Genomic DNA, 25470 nt, shown 5'->3' on the forward strand with positions numbered 1-25470 from the left:
AATGAGGTAATCAGTCCCTCAAAATGGAGTCGATGTTATCAGTCCATCAATCTTGTAGATTGATGGTTGAGGGACTGATTACCTCATTCTCCTCCTCTCCTTACGCCTTCCTCTTTGTATTGGACTGATGAAGCCACTGTGTGGCGAAACGTTTCCTGAATAAAGATTCCCATATGCTGCATAAGTGTCTCAATCTTCAAAAGATTTTAAGATATTATCCGAGAATATAGACACAACCAGAGTCAAAGAGAAAGTGTCTCTCAATGAGTACTGGAAACCATTGTAAACAACAGAAGATTTTAGATTTTGCCACCGAAGTGGCTAGTTTATTGCGCACGTCATATCCATCCTGTGGAGGGTAGCGCAAGAGCATATGGATACAAGAAAGGCCTAGGAACTAGGCCCCAAAAAGGTTAACTAGAGTAGGAAAAAAGAGGCGAAAGAACTAATAAGCGAGTTAGATACCTGGAAGGTCGTGGGACCAGATAATAACTCTCCTTGGGTTCTGAAGGAGGGAGCAGCGCCACTGTGTCACTGGCTAGAATCTCAAACATGTTACATGATAGAGGTTAACTGTTACAGGTGAGGAAGGCAGCCAAGTTAGTACCAAATTATGGGATAGACAGTTAACATTAAACTACCCGACAGTATCGTCGACACGCATAGTATTTGAAGTTATGGGAGAGGTTTATCTTACTTACACACACACACATACACATACACACAAACACACACACACACACACATACACACACACATACACACAGCTCCTGGCGGGGCCAGGAGCTATATATATATATATATATATATATATATATATATATATATATATATATATATATATATATATATATATATATATATATATATATATATATAAGAGAGAGAGAGAGAGAGAGAATAAAAATACTGAACCAAGAAAACAAAAATGCATGTAAAAAGTTGAGAGAATTTTTTTCTATTCGAAGCATTTGGGAAACATGAGCAAAGTTGTTAATATTAAGATGAACAAAGTTGTTAATATTAAGATGAACAAAGTTGTTAATACTGAAGTGAACAGGTTGTTTACAATTAACAGCGAGGCATAATTTCTGCAGGTGTCACCTCCAGCAGGGCAGCAGGAAGCAGTCTAAAATATGTCAGCACTAGCAGCAGGAAGCAGTCTAAAAGGTGTCAGCAGCAGCAGAAAACAGTCTTAAAGGTGGTAGTTCCAGCAGGGTGAAGGGAGCAATTTTAATCTCCCTAGAAAGAATATCTGCAATATTCTGCAGGAACGAGATAACTCTGGCGGTTTCTGCTGCAGGAGGGAACATATGTAATTCCTGAAATGTCTGCAGGAAGTGGAAAGAGCCTCTGGAGTATGCTTCCTCCATCGTCTGCAAGACGTCCCTGCATCATATGTAAGATAGTGTCTGCAGGATGTTACAGCCTTTGGTGTACTGTTCTTGCATCGTCTGCAGAATGCAACAGCCTCTGGTGTACTGTTCTTGCATCGTCTGCAATACAGTGTCTGCAGGTTGTAACAGCCTCTGGTGTACTGTCTCTGCAAGACAGTGTCTTCTGGGTGTAACAGCTTCTGGTGTACTGTCCCTGCAAGAGTGTCTACAGGATGTAACAGCCTCTGGTGTACTGTTCCTGTATCGTCTGCAAGACAGTGTCTGCAGAATGCAACAGCCTCTGGTGTACTGTTCTTGCATCGTCTGCAAGACAGTGTCTGCAGGTTGTAACAGCCTCTGGTATACTGTCTCTGCAAGACAGTGTCTTCTGGATGTAACAGCTTCTGGTGTACTGTCCCTGCAAGAGTGTCTGCAGGCTGTAACAGCCTCTGGGTTACTGTTTCTGTATCGTCTGCAAGACACTGTCTGCAGGTTGTAACAGCTTCTGGTATACTGTCTCTGCAAGACAGTGTCTGCAGGATGTAACAGCCTCTGGTGTACTGTTCCTGCATGACAGTGTCTGCAGGATGTAACAGCCTCTGGTGTACTGTCCCTGGAAGACACTGTCTACAGGATGTAGAAGCAATCTCTGATGTACTGTCCCTGCATTGTGTGGAAGACAGAGTGTCTGTGGGAGTGGTGGTGGGCGAGATAGGGACCATAAAGACACCAACGCACCCAGCACACACAAAGGTGAATGTCGACTTCATTACATCTCCCGTGTGGAGCATGACCTGGAGAACACAGGAAAAGGTGCTTTTCCGCCTATCAATTCCCCCTCCTTCCCCCTTCAACAGGTGTACCTTGCAGTCGTGAAGGGCTCTTGATCAGTAGAATTGGAGCCACCTTATCTATACTCGGGTCACATATAGCTGTTTTGCATTTATCCAAACGTTATGTTGTTCCTTTGCTTACACCAGTTCACGTTCTTCCTGGCACCCGTTCCTCCTCATACTCTGCCGCCTCCTCCTTCTCTTCCTGTTACAAAAGACGTTTTAGCTCACTTGGTTCGCGGGATTAATGGGCTGTAAGTATTTTCACCACCAGACAAAATACTTCGATTCCCATTATATGGATTAAAGTAATGTCTCAACATATATACGCTGAGGGAAATACACTTCTCAGTGTATATATCCTGGGATGTATGTCCCGGTATCTTGAAGGTTCTCTCAAAGACTTTCATGAGGGAGGTTCTTAAGTGAATCACTGTCAACAATGAGCAGCCACGAGTGTGAGGTGAGGCTCTCATATCTTGGTGGGCAGCCTTCACCATATACCCAGGAGCTGTTGGGAGGGAGGGAGGGAGAATGGCAGGGAAGAAGGTACGGAGGAAGGGAGGAAGAGAGGGAGAATGGCAGGGAAGGAGGTAGGGAGGGGGGAGGAAAAGAGGGAGAATGGCAGGGAAGAAGGTAGGGAGGGAGGAAGAGAGGAAGAATGGCAGGGAAAGAGGTAGGGAGGGAGGAAGAGAGGGAGAATGGCAGGAAAGGAGGTAGGGAGGGAGGAAGAGAGGAAGAATGGCAGGGAAGGAGGGAGAGAGGGAGGAAGAGAGGGAGAATGGCAGGGAAGGAGGTAGGGAGGGAGAGAGGAAGAATGGCAGGGAAGGAGGTAGGGAGGGAGAGAGGAAGAATGGCAGGGAAGGAGGAAGGGAGAAAGAGTTAGATGGATAAGCTTATGGATGAATTTATGAGGAGAGGGATAGAGTGTTATACATATACGTATGAAGGGAGCGATGCAGGATGTATGGATAAGAAGAACAAGAAGAAAGATTTAGTGAATATCACTGGCGTCTTGATGGCAAAAACAATACGACGTCTTTTCTACCAACTTCCCATCTTTCTTTTGTATACTTAATACCAACTTACGCTACCACCCCTCCCTACCACCATTACCACCACTATCACAACCACAACAACAACCACTATCGCAGTATATGTCCTCATCTGATCCTACAGGGATTACCAAGGCTTTTCTCTGTGTAAACAGAACTCAGGAGAATTTTTCTCAGAGCCTTTCTGATCGCGTGTCTCAGACCTCTAAAAATAGAGCACATAGACCAGGTCTATAAGAATATAGCACATAGACCAGGTCTATAAGAATACGTAATATGTATGAAGAATTGACTATTATTATTATTATTATTATTATTATTATTATTATTATTATTATTATTATTATTATTATTATTATTCCAAAAAGGCAACTACCCTTGCAGTCATCAAAAAAAAATCAGATATGCGTCCAAATGGAATTTTTAAAATTTATACGAAAAACAGGCAAATATAACATAGACCAGAGCCTAAAAATATGATAAATAATTCACAGAAATTAAAAATAAAATAAAATAGTTATACTTATGTCTCTACTTGAAGGTACTCAGTAACTGGTAGTGATAAACCAACGAGTGGGTTTAATGGGTTTAAATCTATCGAAAACACGAGAGTTTATTAGATTAAAACTATGAACTACAACGAGAGTTGGTTTATCGGATTATTGGGTTTAATCCATTGGCTTAAAACCTATTTTTAAAGCTGCTGGGTTTAAATCTGTTGGTTTAAAACCTATTTTTAAATCTATTGTGTTTAAATTTATTGGATAAAACCAGTTTTTAAATCTGGGTTTAAATCTATCGACTACACGAGAGTTGGTTCAGTGGTTTAAATCTGTCAACTTTACGAGACTTGGTTTATCGGATTAAATCTATCGACTAGAGCTAATGTATTGGGTTTAAAATCTATCTACTACACGAGGGTCATGAAAGCTCTAAATTAAAGATTGAACTAAAATCTCAGTGTATATATACACTGTGTATATACACTGTGTATATACACAGTGTATATACACAGTGAGAGCAATACACCTGTGTTGAGGGGAAGAGACACTGCTCTAACTTAGAGCAATACATGATAAAGCTCTACACAGTGATGATAAAGCTCTACACAGAGTTATACATGATAAAGCTCTACACAGTGATGATAAAGCTCTACGCAGTAATGATAAAGCTCTACGCAGAGTTATACATGATAAAGCTCTACACAGTGATACATGATAAAGCTCTACATGGAGTGTAACATGACTCAATAAAGCTTTATGCAGTGAAATATGACTGGATAAAGCTCTGCGCAGTGAAACACGATAAAGCTCTACTCAGAGTGAAACATGACTTGATAAAGCTCTACGCAGAGTGAAACATGATAAAGCTCTACCCAGAGTAAAATAGTACTTGATAAAGCTCTACCCAGAGTGAAACATGATTTGATAAAGCTCTATCCAGAGTATAATATTACTTGATAAAGCTCTATCCAGAGTATAATATTACTTGATAAAGCTCTACGCAGAGTGAAACATGATAAAGCTCTACCCAGAGTAAAATAGTACTTGATAAAGCTCTGCCCAGAGTGAAACATGATTTGATAAAGCTCTATCCAGAGTATAATATTACTTAATAAAGCTCTATGCAGCGTGAAACATGACTTGATAAAGCTCTACCCAGAGTGAAATATTACTTGATAAAGCTCTACCCAGAGTGAAACACTGCTCAATAGAGCTCCACAACGAGTGAAACGTCAGAAATAAGAGCACGGTTTCCCCACTAGGTTGGATAAATACATGAGTGGGTATGAGTTGGACCCGACTAGCTTGTGCTACTAGGCTCTCAGATGCCGTACTCTGTCCCAGAGTGAATGTGACTGACCTGACTAGGTCAAGGCATTGGCTTAAGCCGGTGGGAGAATTGAACCTGCCTTGCATGGGCCAGTAGGCCTTTTGGATAATCCAGGATTAGTGGTACTAGCCGCCACCCGCCCACAGCCTACCCGCCCACCGCCCACAAGCCCAATTTACTCACAGAAATTCACAGTCATTTTGATGCCTATATACCCTGCTGTTAACTTTGTTCAACACACACATACACACCCTGCCACCCACACCTTGCCACCCACTCCTTGCCACCCACACCTTGCCACCCACACCTTGCCACCCACCAGCTACTTGTAGTTTTAATGAGAGAGAGAGAGAGAGAGAGAGAGAGAGAGAGAGAGAGAGAGAGAGAGAGAGAGAGAGATAGAGATAACTTTCCCGAAGTATCTTACAAAATCATTAACCCACCAACAATCTTCCTCAATCAAACAACAACTCTCTCTCCCACGTATACAATCCTCTCCATCTACTATAGTCCCCCCTCACAGTTTTAAAATACCTCAGTTACATCACTCCATCTACTATAGTCCCCCCTCACAGTTTTAAAATACCTCAGTTACATCACTCCATCTACTATAGTCCCCCCTCACAGTTTTAAAATACCTCAGTTACATCACTCCATCTACTATAGTCCCCCCTCAGAGTTATTTTAAAATACCTCAGTTACATCACTCCATCTACTATAGTCCCCCCTCAGAGTTATTTTAAAATACCTCAGCTACATCACTCCATCTACTATAGTCCCCCCTCACAGTTATTTTAAAATACCTCAGTTATATCACTCCATCTACTATAGTCCCCCTCACAGTTATTTTAAAATACCTCAGTTACATCACTCCATCTACTATAGTCCCCCCTCAAAGTTATTTTAAAATACCTCAGTTACATCACTCCATCTACTATAGTCACCCCTCACAGTTATTTTAAAATACCTCAGTTACAGCACTCCATCTACTATAGTCCCCCCTCACAGTTATTTTAAAATACCTCAGCTACATCACTCCATCTACTATAGTCCCCCCTCACAGTTATTTTAAAATACCTCAGCTACATCACTCCATCTACTATAGTCCCCCCTCACAGCCGATCTTAAAGCTCGCTACCACTACAATCCCCTACATCTACCATAGTTATTCCCTCCCACCTTCCCTCCCAGACATTCTAAAATACTTTAAACCTCAAATGGTAGAGTGTGGGACCAAAATAACCCGGATATTGTCGCTTCTATTTACTTCCAAATCCGGATCCAATCACGCGTGGGAATCCTCCACGACCGCAGTCAATGGTATTAAAGGCTCCGGCTTTTACAGTTTTCTTTTTTTATAAAGGTATATTTGGATTACCTTGTAAAAAGACTTTTAATTAATTTTTTTTGGTCGTTCAGTTAAATGTTAAATTTGTTTAGAAGTAACACGTGAAAAGTGTCTTGTACTTTAGCTTAGAGAAAAAAAGAAATTTACATATAATTTGTGGAGATAAAAACTGGAAAGTATTTCTTCATATATATATATATATATATATATATATATATATATATATATATATATATATATATATATATATATATATATACCTGCACTCGTGTGGTAGATAGGCTTTCAACCTAATTAACCAGAATTGAGCGAAACGTCGTCTGAAATGTCCTCTCCGAAATGGTACTGGCTTTGTATTATCATTATTATTATTAATTATTATTACTAATTATTATTATTACACTTGAAAAAGAACGCTAAACCCTAAGATCTTAGTCTTACAGTGCTTGGGGGAAGGTAATCGCTTTTGATCCAAGAGGAAGGAGAACACCTCCAAATCCCTGGAACAAGAGCCCTAAACGTGAAATAAAAATAGGCCAAGATTTACACAATTCACTCAGAATTTGCCAAATTTTCTCGGCATTTACAAACATGTTTCAATAATTTTCAGATTCTCGTTCTATTAACACTCTCCCTCTTCAAAAACCATCACTCCCTCTTCAAAAACCATCACTCCCTCTTCAAAAACCATCACTCCCTCTTCAAAAACCATCACTCCCTCTTCAAAAACCATCACTCCCTCTTCAAAAACCACAACTCCCTCTTCAAAAACCACAACTCCCTCTTCAAAAACCACAACTCCCTCTTCAAAAACCACAACTCCCTCTTCAAAAACCATCACTCCCTCTTCAAAAACCACAACTCCCTCTTCAAAAACAATCACTCAATCTTCAAAAACCATCACTCCCTCTTCAAAAACCACCACTCCCTCTTCAAAAACTATCACTCCCTCTTCAAAAACCATCACTCCCTCTTCAAAAACCATCACTCACTCTTCAAAAACCATCATTCCCTCTTCAAAAACCATCACTCCCTCTTCAAAAACCATCACTCCCTCTTCAGAAACCACCACTCCCTCTTCAAAAACCACCACTCCCTCTTCAAAAACCATCACTCCCTCTTCAAAAACCATCACTCCCTCTTCAGAAACCACCACTCCCTCTTCAAAAACCACCACTCCCTCTTCAAAAACCATCACTCCCTCTTCAAAAACCACCACTCCCTCTTCAAAAACCACCACTCCCTCTTCAAAAACCATCACTCCCTCTTCAAAAACCATCACTCCCTCTTCAGAAACCACCACTCCCTCTTCAAAAACCACCACTCCCTCTTCAAAAACCATCACTCCCTCTTCAAAAACCATCACTCCCTCTTCAAAAACCATCACTCCCTCTTCAAAAACCACCACTCCCTCTTCAAAAACCACCACTCCCTCTTCAAAAACCATCACTCCCTCTTCAAAAACCACAACTCCCTCTTCAAAAACCACCACTCCCTCTTCAAAAACCATCACTCCCTCTTCAAAAACCATCACTCCCTCTTCAAAAACCACCACTCCCTCTTCAAAAACCACCACTCCCTCTTCAAAAACCATCACTCCCTCTTCAAAAACCACCACTCCCTCTTCAAAAACCACCACTCCCTCTTCAAAAACCATCACTCCCTCTTCAAAAACCACCACTCCCTCTTCAAAAACTACAACTCCCTCTTCAAAAACCACAACTCCCTCTTCAAAAATCATCACTCCCTCTTCAAAAACCACCACTTCCTCTTCAAAAACCACCACTCCCTCTTCAAAAACCATCACTCCCTCTTCAAAAACCACAACTCCCTCTTCAAAAACCACCACTCCCTCTTCAAAAACTACAACTCCCTCTTCAAAAACCATCACTCCCTCTTCAAAAACCATCACTCCCTCTTCAAAAACCATCACTCCCTCTTCAAAAACCACCACTCCCTCTTCAAAAACCATCACTCCCTCTTCAAAAACCATCACTCCCTCTTCAAAAACCACAAATCCCTCTTCAAAAACCACCACTCCCTCTTCAAAAACCACCACTCCCTCTTCAAAAACCACCACTCCCTCTTCAAAAACCATCACTCCCTCTTTAAAAACCATCACTCACTCTTCAAAAACCATCACTCCCTCTTCAAAAACCATCACTTTCTCTTCAAAAACCACCACTCCCTCTTCAAAAACCACCACTCCCTCTTCAAAAACCACCACTCCCTCTTCAAAAACCACCACTCCCTCTTCAAAAACCACCACTCCCTCTTCAAAAACCACCACTCCCTCTTCAAAAACCACCACTCCCTCTTCAAAAACCATCACTCCCTCTTCAAAAACCACCACTCCCTCTTCCATAACCACCACTCCCTCTTCAAAAACCACCACTTCCTCTTCAAAAACCACCAATCCCTCTTCAAAAACCACCACCCCTCTTCAAAAAAAAAACTTCTTCAAAAACCACCACTTCCTCTTCAAAAACCACTCCCTATTCAAAAACCATTACTCCCTCTTCAAAAACCACCACTTCCTCTTCAAAAACCACCAATCCCTCTTCAAAAACCACCACCCCTCTTCAAAAAAAAAATTCTTCAAAAACCACCACTCCCTCTTCAAAAACCACCACTCCCTCTTCAAAAACCACCACTCCCTCTTCAAAAACCACCACTTCCTTTTCAAAAACCACCACTCCCTTTTCAAAAACCACCACTTCCTCTTCAAAAACCACCACTCCCTCTTCAAAAACCATCACTCCCTCTTCAAAAACCACCACTCCCTCTTCAAAACCCACAACTCCCTCTTCAAAAACCACCACTCCCTCTTCAAAAACCATCACTCCCTCTTCAAAAACCACCACTCCCTCTTCAAAAACAACCACTCCCTCTTCAAAAACCATCACTCCCTCTTTAAACACCACCACTCCCTCTTCAAAAACAACCACTCCCTCTTCAAAAACCATCAGTCCCTCTTCAAAAACCACCACTTCCTCTTCAAAAACCCCCACTCCCTCTTCAAAAACCATCACTCCCTCTTCAAAAATCACCACTCCCTCTTCAAATACCACCACTCCCTCTTCAAAAACCACCACTCCCTCTTCAAAAACCACAACTCCCTCTTCAAAAAACCATCACTCCCTCTTCAAAAACCATCACTCCCTCTTCAAAAACCATCACTCCGTCTTCAAAAACCACAACTCTTTCTTCAAAAACCATCACTCCCTCTTCAAAAACCACCACTCCCTCTTCAAAAACCACCACTCCCTCTTCAAAAACCACAACTCCCTCTTCAAAAACCATCACTCCCTCTTCAAAAACCACCACTCCGTCTTCAAAAACCACCACTCCCTCTTCAAAAAACCATCACTCCCTCTTCAAAAACCTCACTCCCTCTTCAAAACCCATCACTCCCTCTTCAAAAACCACAACTCTTTCTTCAAAAACCATCACTCCCTCTTCAAAAACCACCACTCCCTCTTCAAAAACCACAACTCCCTCTTCAAAAACCACCACTCCCTCTTCAAAAACCACCACTCCCTCTTCAAAAACCACCACTCCCTCTTCAAAAACCACCACTCCCTCTTCAAAAACCATCACTCCCTCTTCAAAAACCACCACTCCCTCTTCAAAAACAACCACTCCCTCTTCAAAAACCATCACTCCCTCTTTAAACACCACCACTCCCTCTTCAAAAACAACCACTCCCTCTTCAAAAACCATCAGTCCCTCTTCAAAAACCACCACTTCCTCTTCAAAAACCCCCACTCCCTCTTCAAAAACCATCACTCCCTCTTCAAAAACCACCACTCCCTCTTCAAAAACCACCACTCCCTCTTCAAAAACCACCACTCCCTCTTCAAAAACCACAACTCCCTCTTCAAAAAACCATCACTCCCTCTTCAAAAACCATCACTCCCTCTTCAAAAACCATCACTCCGTCTTCAAAAACCACAACTCTTTCTTCAAAAACCATCACTCCCTCTTCAAAAACCACCACTCCCTCTTCAAAAACCACCACTCCCTCTTCAAAAACCACAACTCCCTCTTCAAAAACCATCACTCCCTCTTCAAAAACCACAAATCCGTCTTCAAAAACCACCACTCCCTCTTCAAAAAACCATCACTCCCTCTTCAAAAACCATCACTCCCTCTTCAAAACCCATCACTCCCTCTTCAAAAACCACAACTCTTTCTTCAAAAACCATCACTCCCTCTTCAAAAACCACCACTCCCTCTTCAAAAACCACAACTCCCTCTTCAAAAACCACCACTCCCTCTTCAAAAACCACCACTCCCTCATCAAAAACCACAACTCCCTCTTCAAAAACCACCACTCCCTCTTCAAAAACCATCACTCCCTCTTCAAAAACCACAACTCCCTCTTCAAAAACCATCACTCCCTCTTCAAAAACCACCACTCCCTCTTCAAAAACCATCACTCCCTCTTCAAAAACCACAACTCCCTCTTCAAAAACCACCACTCCCTCTTCAAAAACCACCACTTCCTCTTCAAAAACCACCACTCCCTCTTCAAAAAACCATCACTCCCTCTTCAAAAACCACCACTCCCTCTTCAAAAACCACAACTCCCTCTTCAAAAAACCATCACTCCCTCTTCAAAAACCACCACTCCCTCTTCAAAAACCATCACTCCCTCTTCAAAAACCACAACTCCCTCTTCAAAAACCATCACTCCCTCTTCAAAAACCACCACTCCCTCTTCAAAAACCACCGCTTCCTCTTCAAAAACCACCACTCCCTCTTCAAAAACCATCACTCCCTCTTCAAAAACCATCACTCCCTCTTCAAAAACCATCACTCCCTCTTCAAAAACCACTACTCCCTCTTCAAAAACCATCACTCCCTCTTCAAAAACCATCACTCCCTCTTCAAAAACCATCACTCCCTCTTCAAAAACCACTACTCCCTCTTCAAAAACCATCACTCCCTCTTCAAAAACCATCACTCCCTCTTCAAAAACCACTACTCCCTCTTCAAAAACCATCACTTCCTCTTCAAAAACCACTACTCCCTCTTCAAAAACTATCACTCCCTCTTCAAAAACCATCACTCCCTCTTCAAAAACCATCACTCCCTCTTCAAAAACCATCACTCCCTCTTCAAAAACCATCACTCTCTCTTCAAAAACCACAACTCCCTCTTCAAAAACCATCACTCCCTCTTCAAAAACCACTACTCCCTCTTCAAAAACTATCACTCCCTCTTCAAAAACCATCACTCCCTCTTCAAAAACCATCAGTCCCTCTTCAAAAACCATCAGTCCCTCTTCAAAAACCATCACTCCCTCTTCAAAAACCATCACTCCCTCTTCAAAAACCATCAGTCCCTCTTCAAAAACCATCACTCCCTCTTCAAAAACCACTACTCCCTCTTCAAAAACTATCACTCCCTCTTCAAAAACCATCACTCCCTCTTCAAAAACCATCACTCCCTCTTCAAAAACCATCAGTCCCTCTTCAAAAACCGCAACTCCCTCTTCAAAAACCACAACTCCCTCTTAAAAACCATCACTCCCTCTTCAAAAACCACAACTCCATCTTCAAAAACCACAACTCCCTCTTCAAAAACCATCACTCCCTCTTCAAAAAACCACAACTCCCTCTTCAAAAACCATCACTCCCTCTTCAAAAACCATCACTCCCTCTTCAAAAACCACAACTCCCTCTTCAAAAACCACAACTCCCTCTTCAAAAACCATCAGTCCCTCTTCAAAAACCACAACTCCCTCTTCAAAAACCACAACTCCCTCTTCAAAAACCATCACTCCCTCTTCAAAAACTACAACTCCCTCTTCAAAAACCACCACTCCCTCTTCAAAAACCATCACTTCCTCTTCAAAAACCACAACTCCCTCTTCAAAAGCCATCACTCCCTCTTCAAAAACCACAACTCCCTCTTCAAAAACCACAACTCCCTCTTCAAAAACCATCACTCCCTCTTCAAAAACCACAACTCCCTCTTCAAAAACCACAACTCCCTCTTCAAAAACCATCAGTCCCTCTTCAAAAACCATCACTCCCTCTTCAAAAACCACAACTCCCTCTTCAAAAACCACAACTCCCTCTTCAAAAACCATCAGTCCCTCTTCAAAAACCACAACTCCCTCTTCAAAAACCACAACTCCCTCTTCAAAAACCATCACTCCCTCTTCAAAAACCACAACTCCCTCTTCAAAAACCACAACTCCCTCTTCAAAAACCATCACTCTCTCTTCAAAAACCACAACTCCCTCTTCAAAAACCATCACTCCCTCTTCAAAAACCACAACTCCCTCTTCAAAAACCACAACTCCCTCTTCAAAAACCATCACTCCCTCTTCAAAAACCACAACTCCCTCTTCAAAAACCACAACTCCCCCTTCAAAAACCATCACTCCCTCTTCAAAAACCATCACTTCCTCTTCAAAAACCACAACTCCCTCTTCAAAAACCATCACTCTCTCTTCAAAAACCACAACTCCCTCTTCAAAAACCACAACTCCCTCTTCAAAAACCACAGCTCCCTCTTCAAAAACCACTACTCCCTCTTCAAAAACCATCACTCCCTCTTCAAAAACCATCACTCCCTCTTCAAAAAACATCACTCTTTCTTCAAAAACCGTCACCCCCTCTTCAAAAACCATCACTCATTCTTCAAAAACCATCACTCCTTCTTCAAAAACCATCACTCCCTCTTCAAAAACCATCACTCCCTCTTCAAAAACCATCACTCCCTCTTCAAAAACCATCACTCCCTCTTCAAAAACCGTCACTCTTTCTTCAAAAACCATCACTCCCTCTTCAAAAACCATCACTCCCTCTTCAAAAACCATCACTCCCTCTTCAAAAACCATCACTCCCTCTTCAAAAACCATCACTCCCTCTTCAAGAACCATCACTCCCTCTTCAAAAACCATCAATCCCTCTTCAAAAACCATCACTCCCTCTTCAAAAACCATCACTCCCTCTTCAAAAACCACAACTCCCTCTTCAAAAACCACCACTCCCTCTTCAAAAACCACCACTCCCTCTTCAAAAACCACCACTCCCTCTTCAAAAACCACCACTCCCTCTTCAAAAACCATCACTCCCTCTTCGAAAACCACAACTCCCTCTTCAAAAACCATCACTCCCTCTTCAAAAAGCATCACTCCCTCTTCAAAAACCACAACTCCCTCTTCAAACACCACAACTCCCTCTTCAAAAACCATCACTCCCTCTTCAAAAACCATCACTCCCTCTTCAAAAACCACAACTCCCTCATCAAAAACCACAACTCCCTCTTCAAAAACCATCACTCCCTCTTCAAAAACCATCACTCCCTCTTCAAAAACCACAACTCCCTCTTCAAAAACCACAACTCCCTCTTCAAAAACCACAACTCCCTCTTCAAAAACCACAACTCCCTCTTCAAAAACCACAACTCCCTCTTCAAAAACCATCACTCCCTCTTCAAAAACCACAACTCCCTCTTCAAAAACCTTCACTCCCTCTTCAAAAACCACAACTCCCTCTTCAAAAACCACAACTCCCTCTTCAAAAACCACAACTCCCTCTTCAAAAACCACAACTCCCTCTTCAAAAACCACAACTCCCTCTTCAAAAACCACAACTCCCTCTTCAAAAACCACAACTCCCTCTTCAAAAACCACAACTCCCTCTTCAAAAACCATCACTCCCTCTTCAAAAACCACAACTCCCTCTTCAAAAACCACAACTCCCTCTTCAAAAACCATCACTCCCTCTTCAAAAACCACAACTCCCTCTTCAAAAACCACAACTCCCTCTTCAAAAACCACAACTCCCTCTTCAAAAACCACAACTCCCTCTTCAAAAACCACAACTCCCTCTTCAAAAACCACAACTCCCTCTTCAAAAACCACAACTCCCTCTTCAAAAACCACAACTTCCTCTTCAAAAACCATCACTCCCTCTTCAAAAACCACAACTCTCTCTTCAAAAACCACAACTCCCTCTTCAAAATCCACAACTCCCTCTTCAAAAACCATCACTCCCTCTTCAAAAACCACAACTCCCTCTTCAAAAACCACAACTCCCTCTTCAAAAACCACAACTCCCTCTTCAAAAACCATCACTCCCTCTTCAAAAACCACAACTCCCTCTTCAAACACCACAACTCCCTCTTCAAAAACCATCACTCCCTCTTCAAAAACCATCACTCCCTCTTCAAAAACCACAACTCCCTCTTCAAAAACCACAACTCCCTCTTCAAAAACCACAACTCCCTCTTCAAAAACCACAACTCCCTCTTCAAAAACCACAACTTCCTCTTCAAAAACCATCACTCCCTCTTCAAAAACCACAACTCCCTCTTCAAAAACCACAACTCCCTCTTCAAAAACCACAACTCCCTCTTCAAAAACCACAACTCCCTCTTCAAAAACCATCACTCCCTCTTCAAAAACCATCACTCCCTCTTCAAAAACCACAACTCCCTCTTTAAAAACCACAACTCCCTCTTCAAAAACCACACCTCCCTCTTCAAAAACCATCACTCCCTCTTCAAAAACCACAACTCCCTCTTCAAAAACCACAACTCCCTCTTCAAAAACCACAACTCCCTCTTCAAAAACCACAACTCCCTCTTCAAAAACCATCACTCCCTCTTCAAAAACCATCACTCCCTCTTCAAAAACCATCAATCCCTCTTCAAAAACCATCACTCCCTCTTCAAAAACCATCACTCCCTCTTCAAAAACCACAACTCCCTCTTCAAAAACCACCACTCCCTCTTCAAAAACCACCACTCCCTCTTCAAAAACCACCACTCCCTCTTCAAAAACCACCACTCCCTCTTCAAAAACCATCACTCCCTCTTCGAAAACCACAACTCCCTCTTCAAAAACCATCACTCCCTCTTCAAAAACCACAACTCCCTCTTCAAAAACCATCACTCCCTCTTCAAAAACCACAACTCCCTCTTCAAAAACCACAACTCCCTCTTCAAAAACCACAACTCCCTCTTCAAAAACCACAACTCCCTCTTCAAAAACCACAACTCCCTCTTCAAAAACCACAACTCCCTCTTCAAAAACCACAACTCCCTCTTCAAAAACCACAACTTCCTCTTCAAAAACCATCACTCCCTCTTCAAAAACCACAACTCCCTCTTCAAAAACCACAACTCCTTCTTCAAAAACCACAACTCCCTCTTCAAAAACCACAACTCCCTCTTCAAAAACCATCACTCCCTCTTCAAAAACCATCACTCCCTCTTCAAAAACCACAACTCCCTCTTTAAAAACCACAACTCCCTCTTCAAAAACCACACCTCCCTCTTCAAAAACCATCACTCCCTCTTCAAAAACCACAACTCCCTCTTCAAACACCACAACTCCCTCTTCAAAAACCATCACTCCCTCTTCAAAAACCATCACTCCCTCTTCAAAAACCACAACTCCCTCTTCAAAAACCACAACTCCCTCTTCAAAAACCATCACTCCCTCTTCAAAAACCATCACTCCCTCTTCAAAAACCACAACTCCCTCTTCAAAAACCACAACTCCCTCTTCAAAAACCATCACTCCCTCTTCAAAAACCACAACTCCCTCTTCAAAAACCATCACTCACTCTTCAAAAACCATCACTCCCTCTTCAAAAACCACAACTCCCTCTTCAAAAACCATCACTCCCTCTTCAAAAACCACAACTCCCTCTTCAAAAACCACAACTCCCTCTTCAAAAACCACAACTCCCTCTTCAAAAACCACAAATCCCTCTTCAAAAACCACAACTCCCTCTTCAAAAACCACAACTCCCTCTTCAAAAACCACAACTCCCTCTTCAAAAACCACAACTCCCTCTTCAAAAACCACAACTCCCTCTTCAAAAACCATCACTCCCTCTTCAAAAACCACAACTCCCTCTTCAAAAACCACAACTCCCTCTTCAAAAACCATCACTCCCTCTTCAAAAACCACAACTCCCTCTTCAAAAACCACAACTCCCTCTTCAAAAACCACAACTCCCTCTTCAAAAACCACAACTCCCTCTTCAAAAACCACAACTCCCTCTTCAAAAACCACAACTCCCTCTTCAAAAACCACAACTCCCTCTTCAAAAACCACAACTTCCTCTTCAAAAACCATCACTCCCTCTTCAAAAACCACAACTCCCTCTTCAAAAACCACAACTCCCTCTTCAAAAACCACAACTCCCTCTTCAAAAACCATCACTCCCTCTTCAAAAACCACAACTCCCTCTTCAAAAACCACAACTCCCTCTTCAAAAACCACAACTCCCTCTTCAAAAACCATCACTCCCTCTTCAAAAACCACAACTCCCTCTTCAAAAACCACAACTCCCTCTTCAAAAACCATCACTCCCTCTTCAAAAACCACAGCTCCCTCTTCAAAAACCACAACTCCCTCTTCAAAAAGCACAACTCCCTCTTCAAAAACCACAACTCCCTCTTCAAAAACCACAACTCCCTCTTCAAAAACCACAACTCCCTCTTCAAAAACCACAACTCCCTCTTCAAAAACCACAACTTCCTCTTCAAAAACCATCACTCCCTCTTCAAAAACCACAACTCCCTCTTCAAAAACCACAACTCCTTCTTCAAAAACCACAACTCCCTCTTCAAAAACCACAACTCCCTCTTCAAAAACCATCACTCCCTCTTCAAAAACCATCACTCCCTCTTCAAAAACCACAACTCCTTCTTTAAAAACCACAACTCCCTCTTCAAAAACCACACCTCCCTCTTCAAAAACCATCACTCCCTCTTCAAAAACCACAACTCCCTCTTCAAAAACCACAACTCCCTCTTCAAAAACCACAACTCCCTCTTCAAAAACCACAACTCCCTCTTCAAAAACCACAACTCTCTTCAAAAACCACAACTCCCTCTTTAAACACCACCACTCCCTCTTCAAAAACCACAACTCCCTCTTCAAAAACCACACCTCCCTCTTCAAAAACCATCACTCCCTCTTCAAAAACCACAACTCTCTCTTCAAAAACCACAACTCCCTCTTCAAAAACCACAACTCCCTCTTCAAAAACCACAACTCCCTCTTCAAAAACCACAACTCTCTCTTCAAAAACCACAACTCCCTCTTCAAAAACCACAACTCCCTCTTCAAAAACCATCACTCCCTCTTCAAAAACCACAACTCTCTCTTCAAAAACCATAACTCTCTCTTCAAAAACCACAACTCCCTCTTCAAAAACCACAACTCTCTCTTCAAAAACCACAACTCCCTCTTCAAAAACCACAACTCCCTCTTCAAAAACCACAACTCTCTCTTCAAAAACCACAACTCCCTCTTCAAAAACCACAACTCCCTCTTCAAAAACCACAACTCCCTCTTCAAAAACCATCACTCCCTCTTCAAAAACCACAACTCCCTCTTCAAAAACCACAACTCTCTCTTCAAAAACCATAACTCTCTCTTCAAAAACCACAACTCCCTCTTCAAAAACCACAACTCTCTCTTCAAAAACCACAACTCCCTCTTCAAAAACCACAACTCCCTCTTCAAAAACCACAACTCTCTCTTCAAAAACCACAACTCCCTTTTCAAAAACCACAACTCCCTCTTCAAAAACCACAACTCCCTCTTCAAAAACCACAACTCCCTCTTCAAAAACCACAACTCCCTCTTCAAAAACCACAACTCTCTCTTCAAAAACCACAACTCCCTCTTCAAAAACCACAACTCCCTCTTCAAAAACCACAACTCTCTCTTCAAAAACCACAACTCCCTCTTCAAAAACCACAACTCCCTCTTCAAAAACCACAACTCCCTCTTCAAAAACCACAACTCCCTCTTCAAAAACCACAACTCCCTCTTCAAAAAACCATCACACGATATACAGCTTATTATTATCATTATAATTATTTTTATCATTATTATTATTTTCATTATTATTACTATTATTATTATATTAAAGACGGTGCGGTAAACCCGTGCGGGCAGCACTGAGATGCCGGAGGTGGAACGCGGACACTGACTCCCTCTGTTCATCCTCTTTAAACAAGAGTGCCGCCAGCAGAGCCACCAGGGTGCCACCAGCAGGGCAACCAGGGTGCCACCGACCACCCTGGCACTATTACGCTGCACGGTACACTGTGGGTGTGCCCCGCGGGAGTACGAAGCTGCATACTAAGGTACGCAGGGGCGCGGCAGGCAGCAGGTGCAGGGTACAGCTGTGGTACGCTGCGTATAGTGTTTGTGAGTGTTTGTTCTGTTGGAATGACAGGCATATGACCGGTTAATGTGTAAACACACACACACACACGCACACACACACACACACACACACACACACACACACACACACACACACACACACACACACACACACACACACACACACACACACACACACACAGCCTAGCAAGTGAGGTAGTGGAGGCAGAAACCATACATAGCTTTAAGGTGAGGTATGATAGAGCTCATGGAGCAGGGAGAAAGAGGATCTAGTAGCACTCGGTGAGGAGGCGGGGCCAGGAGCTGTGACACGACCCCTGCAACAACAACTAGGTGAGTACGCACACACACACACACACACACACACACACACACACAGCCTAGCAAGTGAGGTAGTGGAGGCAGAAACCATACATAGCTTTAAGGTGAGGTATGATAGAGCTCATGGAGCAGGGAGAAAGAGGATCTAGTAGCACTCGGTGAGGAGGCGGGGCCAGGAGCTGTGACACGACCCCTGCAACAACAACTAGGTGAGTACACACACACACACACACACACACACAACTCAGTGTTACAGGGTCTCGGGGTAAGCATTGTACCAAACACTTTACACTACCATACATCTACCGGTTAACTGCCACCGTAAACGCTAACCTGCCCTTATATACGGCATGTCAGGCAATTCTTCGAGTATGCAGAGCCAACATGGAGCCCTCATCTCATGAAGTATAAAAACGTAGGAAAGGAGCACTGTTACAGGCCTACTGGCTCATGCTAGGCAGGTCTAATTTACACCCACTTAAGGAAAGAGCACTGCTGTATGCCTACTGGTCCATGCTAGGCAGGTCTAACTTGCACCCACTTAAGGAAAGAGCACTGCTGTATGCCTACTGGTCCATGCTAGGCAGGTCTAACTTGCACCCACTTAAGGAAAGAGCACTGCTGTATGCCTACTGGTCCATGCTAGGCAGGTCTAACTTACACCCACTTAAGGAAAGAGCACTGCTGTATGCCTACTGGCCCATGCTAGGCAAGTCTAACTTACACCCACTTAAGAAGGAAAGAGTACTGCTGTATGCCTACTGGCCCACGCTAGGCAGGTCCAGCTCACACCCACCCACAGTGGAAAAGAAGTGCAAATGTTTGAGAGGTAGGAGCTGTGAGGAGAACATAAGAACGTAAAGAAGGAACACTGCAGCAGGCCTACTGGCCCATGCTAGGCAGGTCCAAGTCTCTTACTGGCTTTAGCCAGTGCCCTAACCTAGTTAGGTCAGGTCACAGTTACTTAAGAAAGGAGCACGGCATCTGACCTAGTTGCCTAGGGGAGGCTAGAGGAGCTAAACCCGACAACACTAGAGAAGGATCAGGGGTGACACGATTACGACGTACAAAATACCGAGAGGACTTGACAAAGTGGACAGGGCGAGGGTTTTTGAGAAGTGGGTTGAATTAAAAAACCCACAGATGAGTCATAGGGCTGTCAGGAAATGCTTCTTCAGCCTTAGAGTAGCCAGGATGTGGAATGACGTAGCCAGTGCAACGGTAGAGGCGGATCCATACGCAACTTCAAGAAGAGGTATGACAAGCCTCACCCAGGCAGGAATGATGGTTCAGAGACCCGACATGTTGATAAATCAGACACATGTACAACACTTGGGTATCTGTATTGAGGAGACGTTTCGCCACACAGTGACTTCGTCAGTCCTATATAAAGTATGATGAGCATCAGAAGTTTGGGGTAATCAGTCCCTCAACCTGGAGTCGATGTAATCAATCCATCAATCTTGAAAAGATACCCAAGTGTTGTATATGTGTCTGATTTATCAACTTGAGAAGATTGATGGACTGATGACATCGACTCCGGGTTGAGGGACTGATTGCCTGAAACACCTGATCTTTACCATTCTTCTATGTCTAGGACTGATGAAACCACTGTGTGGTGAAACTAATGAGATATGATTGCGACATTAAAGATATTCAAGACGATTTTCCAGAGGAGATAGGGACAGATTTCCTTTAAATGAGAGACATAGAGATGAGAGAGGCCACAGATGACAAATCATCGACACAAATGTACCACAGAGATGTTAGGAAATACTTTTTCAGCCTCAGAATGGTAAATGAGTGGAATGAGCAACTTAGTACATAGCTTCAAGAGTAGGTATGACAGGACCCACGAGTCCAGGAACCAGTAAGTCCGGCGATTGTGGTGTAAGAGGCGGGGCCAGGAGCTGAGACTTCACCCTCGCATACACAAATCGGTAGGTACACTCCCCCCCCCCCACACACAGAGGGAGAGGAGGCAGAATTATACATGAAGTTACAGGGCTGTACAGTCGTTTATGAAGCGCTAAACCCACTAGGTTCTTCGACACAGGTGGTGGAACCTCGGTACTCTGTGGAGGGGTAAGCCAGCGGAAGGCCTCGGGCAGACGACCAAAAGCTCCAGTGGTGGGTCATCATACGACTGAGACCCGCGTCAGGACACAGAACAAGTGTTTTCTGACGCGGGTCTTAGTCATATGATGACCCACAGCTGGAGCTTTTGGTCATCTGACCGAGGCCTTCCGCTGGCTTACCAGTGATTTCCAGTGGTTACAGCCATTAGAAACTGACCCAATAACGATCCTTTATTCTTTATGTACAACTCGTACAGCAAGCCAGAGTGGTCAGAGCAGCAGTAATTGAGACCCTGGGACACAGGTGCCTGTGTAGGGAGTACTGAGTAGGTCAGTAGGTACATTGTACTAGTGGGTCAGTAGGTACATTGTACTAGTGGATCAGTAGGTACATCGTACTAGTGGGTCAGCAGGTACATTGTACTAGTGGGTCAGTAGGTACATTGTACTAGTGGATCAGTAGGTACATCGTACTAGTGGGTCAGCAGGTACATTGTACTAGTGGGTCAGTAGGTACATTGTACTAGTGGATCAGTAGGTACATCGTACTAGTGGGTCAGCAGGTACATTGTACTAGTGGATCAGTAGGTACATCGTACTAGTGGGTCAGCAGGTACATTGTACTAGTGGGTCAGTAGGTACATTGTACTAGTGGATCAGTAGGTACATTGTACTAGTGGGTCAGTAGGTACATTGTACTAGTGGGTCAGTAGGTACATTGTACTAGTGGATCAGTAGGTACATTGTACTAGTGGGTCAGTAGGTACATTGTACTAGTGGGTCAGCAGGTACATTGTACTAGTGGATCAGTAGGTACATTGTACTAGTGGGTCAGTAGGTACATTGTACTAGTGGGTCAGTAGGTACATTGTACTAGTGGGTCAGTAGGTGCATTGTACTAGTGGGTCAGTAGGTACATTGTACTAGTGGGTCAGTAGCTACAGTGCACTAGTAGGTCAGTAGCTACAGTGTACTAGTAGGTCAGTAGCTACAGTGTACTAGTAGGTCAGTAGCTACAGTGTACTAGTGGGTCAGTAGCTACAGTGTACTAGTAGGTCAGTAGCTACAGTGTACTAGTAGGTCAGTAGCTACAGTGTACTAGTGGGTCAGTAGCTACAGTGTACTAGTAGGTCAGTAGCTACAGTGTACTAGTAGGTCAGTAGCTACAGTGTACTAGTAGGTCAGTAGCTACAGTGTACTAGTAGGTCAGTAGCTACAGTGTACTAGTAGGTCAGTAGCTACAGTGTACTAGTAGGTCAGTAGCTACAGTGTACTAGTGGGTCAGTAGCTACAGTGTACTAGTAGGTCAGTAGCTACAGTGTACTAGTGGGTCAGTAGCTACAGTGTACTAGTAGGTCAGTAGCTACAGTGTACTAGTAGGTCAGTAGCTACAGTGTACTAGTAGGTCAGTAGCTACAGTGTACTAGTAGGTCAGTAGCTACAGTGTACTAGTGGGTCAGTAGCTACAGTGTACTAGTAGGTCAGTAGCTACAGTGTACTAGTGGGTCAGTAGCTACAGTGTACTAGTAGGTCAGTAGCTACAGTGTACTAGTAGGTCAGTAGCTACAGTGTACTAGTAAGTCATTAGCTACAGTGTACTAGTAGGTCAGTAGCTACAGTGTACTAGTAGGTCAGTAGCTACAGTGTACTAGTAGGTCAGTAGCTACAGTGTACTAGTAGGTCAGTAGCTACAGTGTACTAGTAGGTCAGTAGCTACAGTGTACTAGTAAGTCATTAGCTACATTATTTTAGGTCAGCTACAGTGTACTAGTAGGTCAGTAGCTACAGTGTACTAGTAGGTCAGTAGCTACAGTGTACTAGTAAGTCATTAGCTACAGTGTACTAGGTCAGTAGCTACAGTGTACTAGTAAGTCATTAGCTACAGTGTACTAGGTCAGTAGCTACAGTGTACTAGTAAGTCATTAGCTACAGTGTACTAGGTCAGTAGCTGCAGTGTACTAGTAGATCAGTAGCTACATTGTACTAGTAGGTCAATAGCTACAGTGTACTAGGTCAGTAGGTAGTGTATTAGTAGGTCAGTAGCTACAGTGTACTGGTAGGTCAGTAGGTACAGTGTACTAGGTCAATAGCTACAGTGTACTAGCTCAGGTACAGTGTACTAGTAGGTCAGTAGGTACAGTGTACTAGCAGGTCAGTAGCTACAGTGTACAAGGTCAGTAGCTACAGTGTGTTAGGTCAATAGGTACAGTGTACTAGCAGGTCAGTAGCTACAGTGTACTAGCAGGTCAGTAGCTACAGTGTACTAGCAGGTCAGTAGCTACAGTGTACTAACAGGTCAGTAGCTACAGTGTACTAGTGGGTCAGTAGCTACAGTGTACTAACAGGTCAGTAGCTACAGTGTACTAGGTCAGTAGCTACAGTGTACTAGCAGGTCAGTAGCTACAGTGTACTAAGAGGTCAGTAGCTACAGTGTACTAACAGGTCAGTAGCTACAGTGTACTAACAGGTCAGTAGCTACAGTGTACTAGGTCAGTAGCTACAGTGTACTAGCAGGTCAGTAGCTACAGTGTACTAAGAGGTCAGTAGCTACAGTGTACTAACAGGTCAGTAGCTACAGTGTACTAACAGGTCAGTAGCTACAGTGTACTAGGTCAGTAGCTACAGTGTACTAGCAGGTCAGTAGCTACAGTGTACTAGCAGGTCAGTAGGTACAGTGTACTAGGTCAGTAGGTACAGTGTACTAGGTCAGTAGGTACAGTGTACTAGGTCAGTAGGTACAGTGTACTAGCATGACGGTCACTGGGCTGGATAATAATGTTTAGTGTACCCAGAGTCCACACGCACACACGCACCTATCATACCATTCCAAAACCCAGTCCACCGTCACACCATTGACGATTTAACAAGACGAATGGTAAACAGAGGCTATTTAACTGCCTATACACCCCAGTTAAATGCTTTTGAAATGAGTAAAAAATTGTAGATCTCAGAAACATTTTTTTTTGGTGGAGCACACGCCCACCCCCGCACTGAGAGGAGCCGGTGCATCAGTTTTTTCTATTTTTTTCTGTCTTCCAGGGGAAGACAGTCGTTTTGGCCGGCGGGGATGTGTAGAGGAGGGACTGGTGCGCCCCCGTGGGCGTGCTGGTGAAGGGTGGGCGCCGTGGTGGTGGCGTCAGAGTACGAAGAGTGCGGGAGAAAGCGTGTGGTACTCACCGTTGTGTGTGGCTGGAGAGGACGTCTCCGAGTGACACAAGAGTTCCCACACAACTCCAGGTCGAGTCCTCATCCCTGCCAGAGTCACGACGTCGGCTACAGATGCTAGACAATTTAACCCCCTTCCAGCGCCCCTTCTTCCCTTATTTAACCTCCTGTAGAACCCCAGCCTCATTTTTGACTTCTTCATCCCCTACTCGCATCACTAATGGATGATTCCATCAATTCAAAATTCGAGATAAATTTGAAGAGATTGGGATGAAAAGACAAATCGATATGGGGCGCGCGCTCCCCTCTAGCGGCCAAGTCTGCAATCCTGGAAATCAATGGCAACACTTGACGGTTCGGCGGGCAAGTCAGCGAGTCACAAATTACTTGGAGCTCCTAGCTGTAGGCAAATTTAAATTTTAATAAGACATCTGAGGGTCTTCTGAGACGAATGAACATCTGGCAGGCGGAGATGAAACGCCAGCCTCACCTGAGATGCCCGGGCAGGTGTGAGCATCTTCACGCGTTCGTAATGGTGTCTGTAATGTTCTCCTGTTCGTGTTTTCCAGCACCCACCACAGCCACCCTCCATAGCCACCCACCACAACCACCCACCATAGCCACCCACCACAACCACCCACCATAGCCACCCACCACAGCCACCCGCCACAGCCATTCACCACAACTACCTAACACAGCCAGCCACCACAGTCATCTACCACAGCCACCCAGCACAGACAGCCACCAAGATCACCCACCACAACCAAACACTACACACACCACAACCATCCGCCACTTGGCGAGTGTCTGAACAAGAATTAAAGACAGCCAATTGAAAATCCCCTGCATGAGGAGCTCTCACTGAAAGAAGGCTAGCTCTGTCCTTTTCTATCACGTTCTCAAACAGTACTAAGGGATGCGAGATAGGGATGAGCCAAGGGTATGTAATGAAATACTTTTTCCAATCTCAGGATGGTGAATAACTGGAATGAGTTAGATGAGGAAGTGGTAGAGACAAACTTATGCGCAGTTTCAAAACAAGGTATGATAGAATCCGCGAGGCTAAGAAGCTAATAATGCCGAGGAGTGTAGTTTAAGATACGGAGCCAGAAGCTGAGACTCGATCCTCGCAAACACAGCTGGATGTGTACACACACACACACAAGACTTTAAACTGCAGAGGTGAGGTTGATGAGGAACTTAAGCGTCAAAAGAAGCCTTGAAAGAGAATGCAAAACAGTGAGAAACATTATTATAAACATTGAGAAAGATGATAATTA

General features: G+C 43.6%; 1 protein-coding gene across 8 annotated transcripts in view; it reads right to left on the minus strand.

The window, feature by feature from the left end:
- The window catches only part of Syn (synapsin), a 201943-nt gene extending 177638 nt beyond the window's left edge, over nucleotides 1–24305 (minus strand). For 3 of the 8 annotated variants that reach the window (XM_070103075.1, XM_070103076.1, XM_070103074.1), the window contains exon 1: nucleotides 24203–24304. The gene's annotated coding sequence lies outside the window, so the exon portion shown is untranslated. Of the gene's footprint in view, nucleotides 1–24202 lie in introns of all 8 variants that reach the window. The other 5 variants (XM_070103079.1, XM_070103078.1, XM_070103077.1 and 2 more) reach the window with 2 other exon arrangements.
- Nucleotides 24306–25470: the final 1165 nt, after the last annotated feature.

This window comes from Cherax quadricarinatus, chromosome 84 (genome assembly GCF_038502225.1).
Source record: "Cherax quadricarinatus isolate ZL_2023a chromosome 84, ASM3850222v1, whole genome shotgun sequence".
NCBI classification, from domain to species: domain Eukaryota; kingdom Metazoa; phylum Arthropoda; class Malacostraca; order Decapoda; family Parastacidae; genus Cherax; species Cherax quadricarinatus.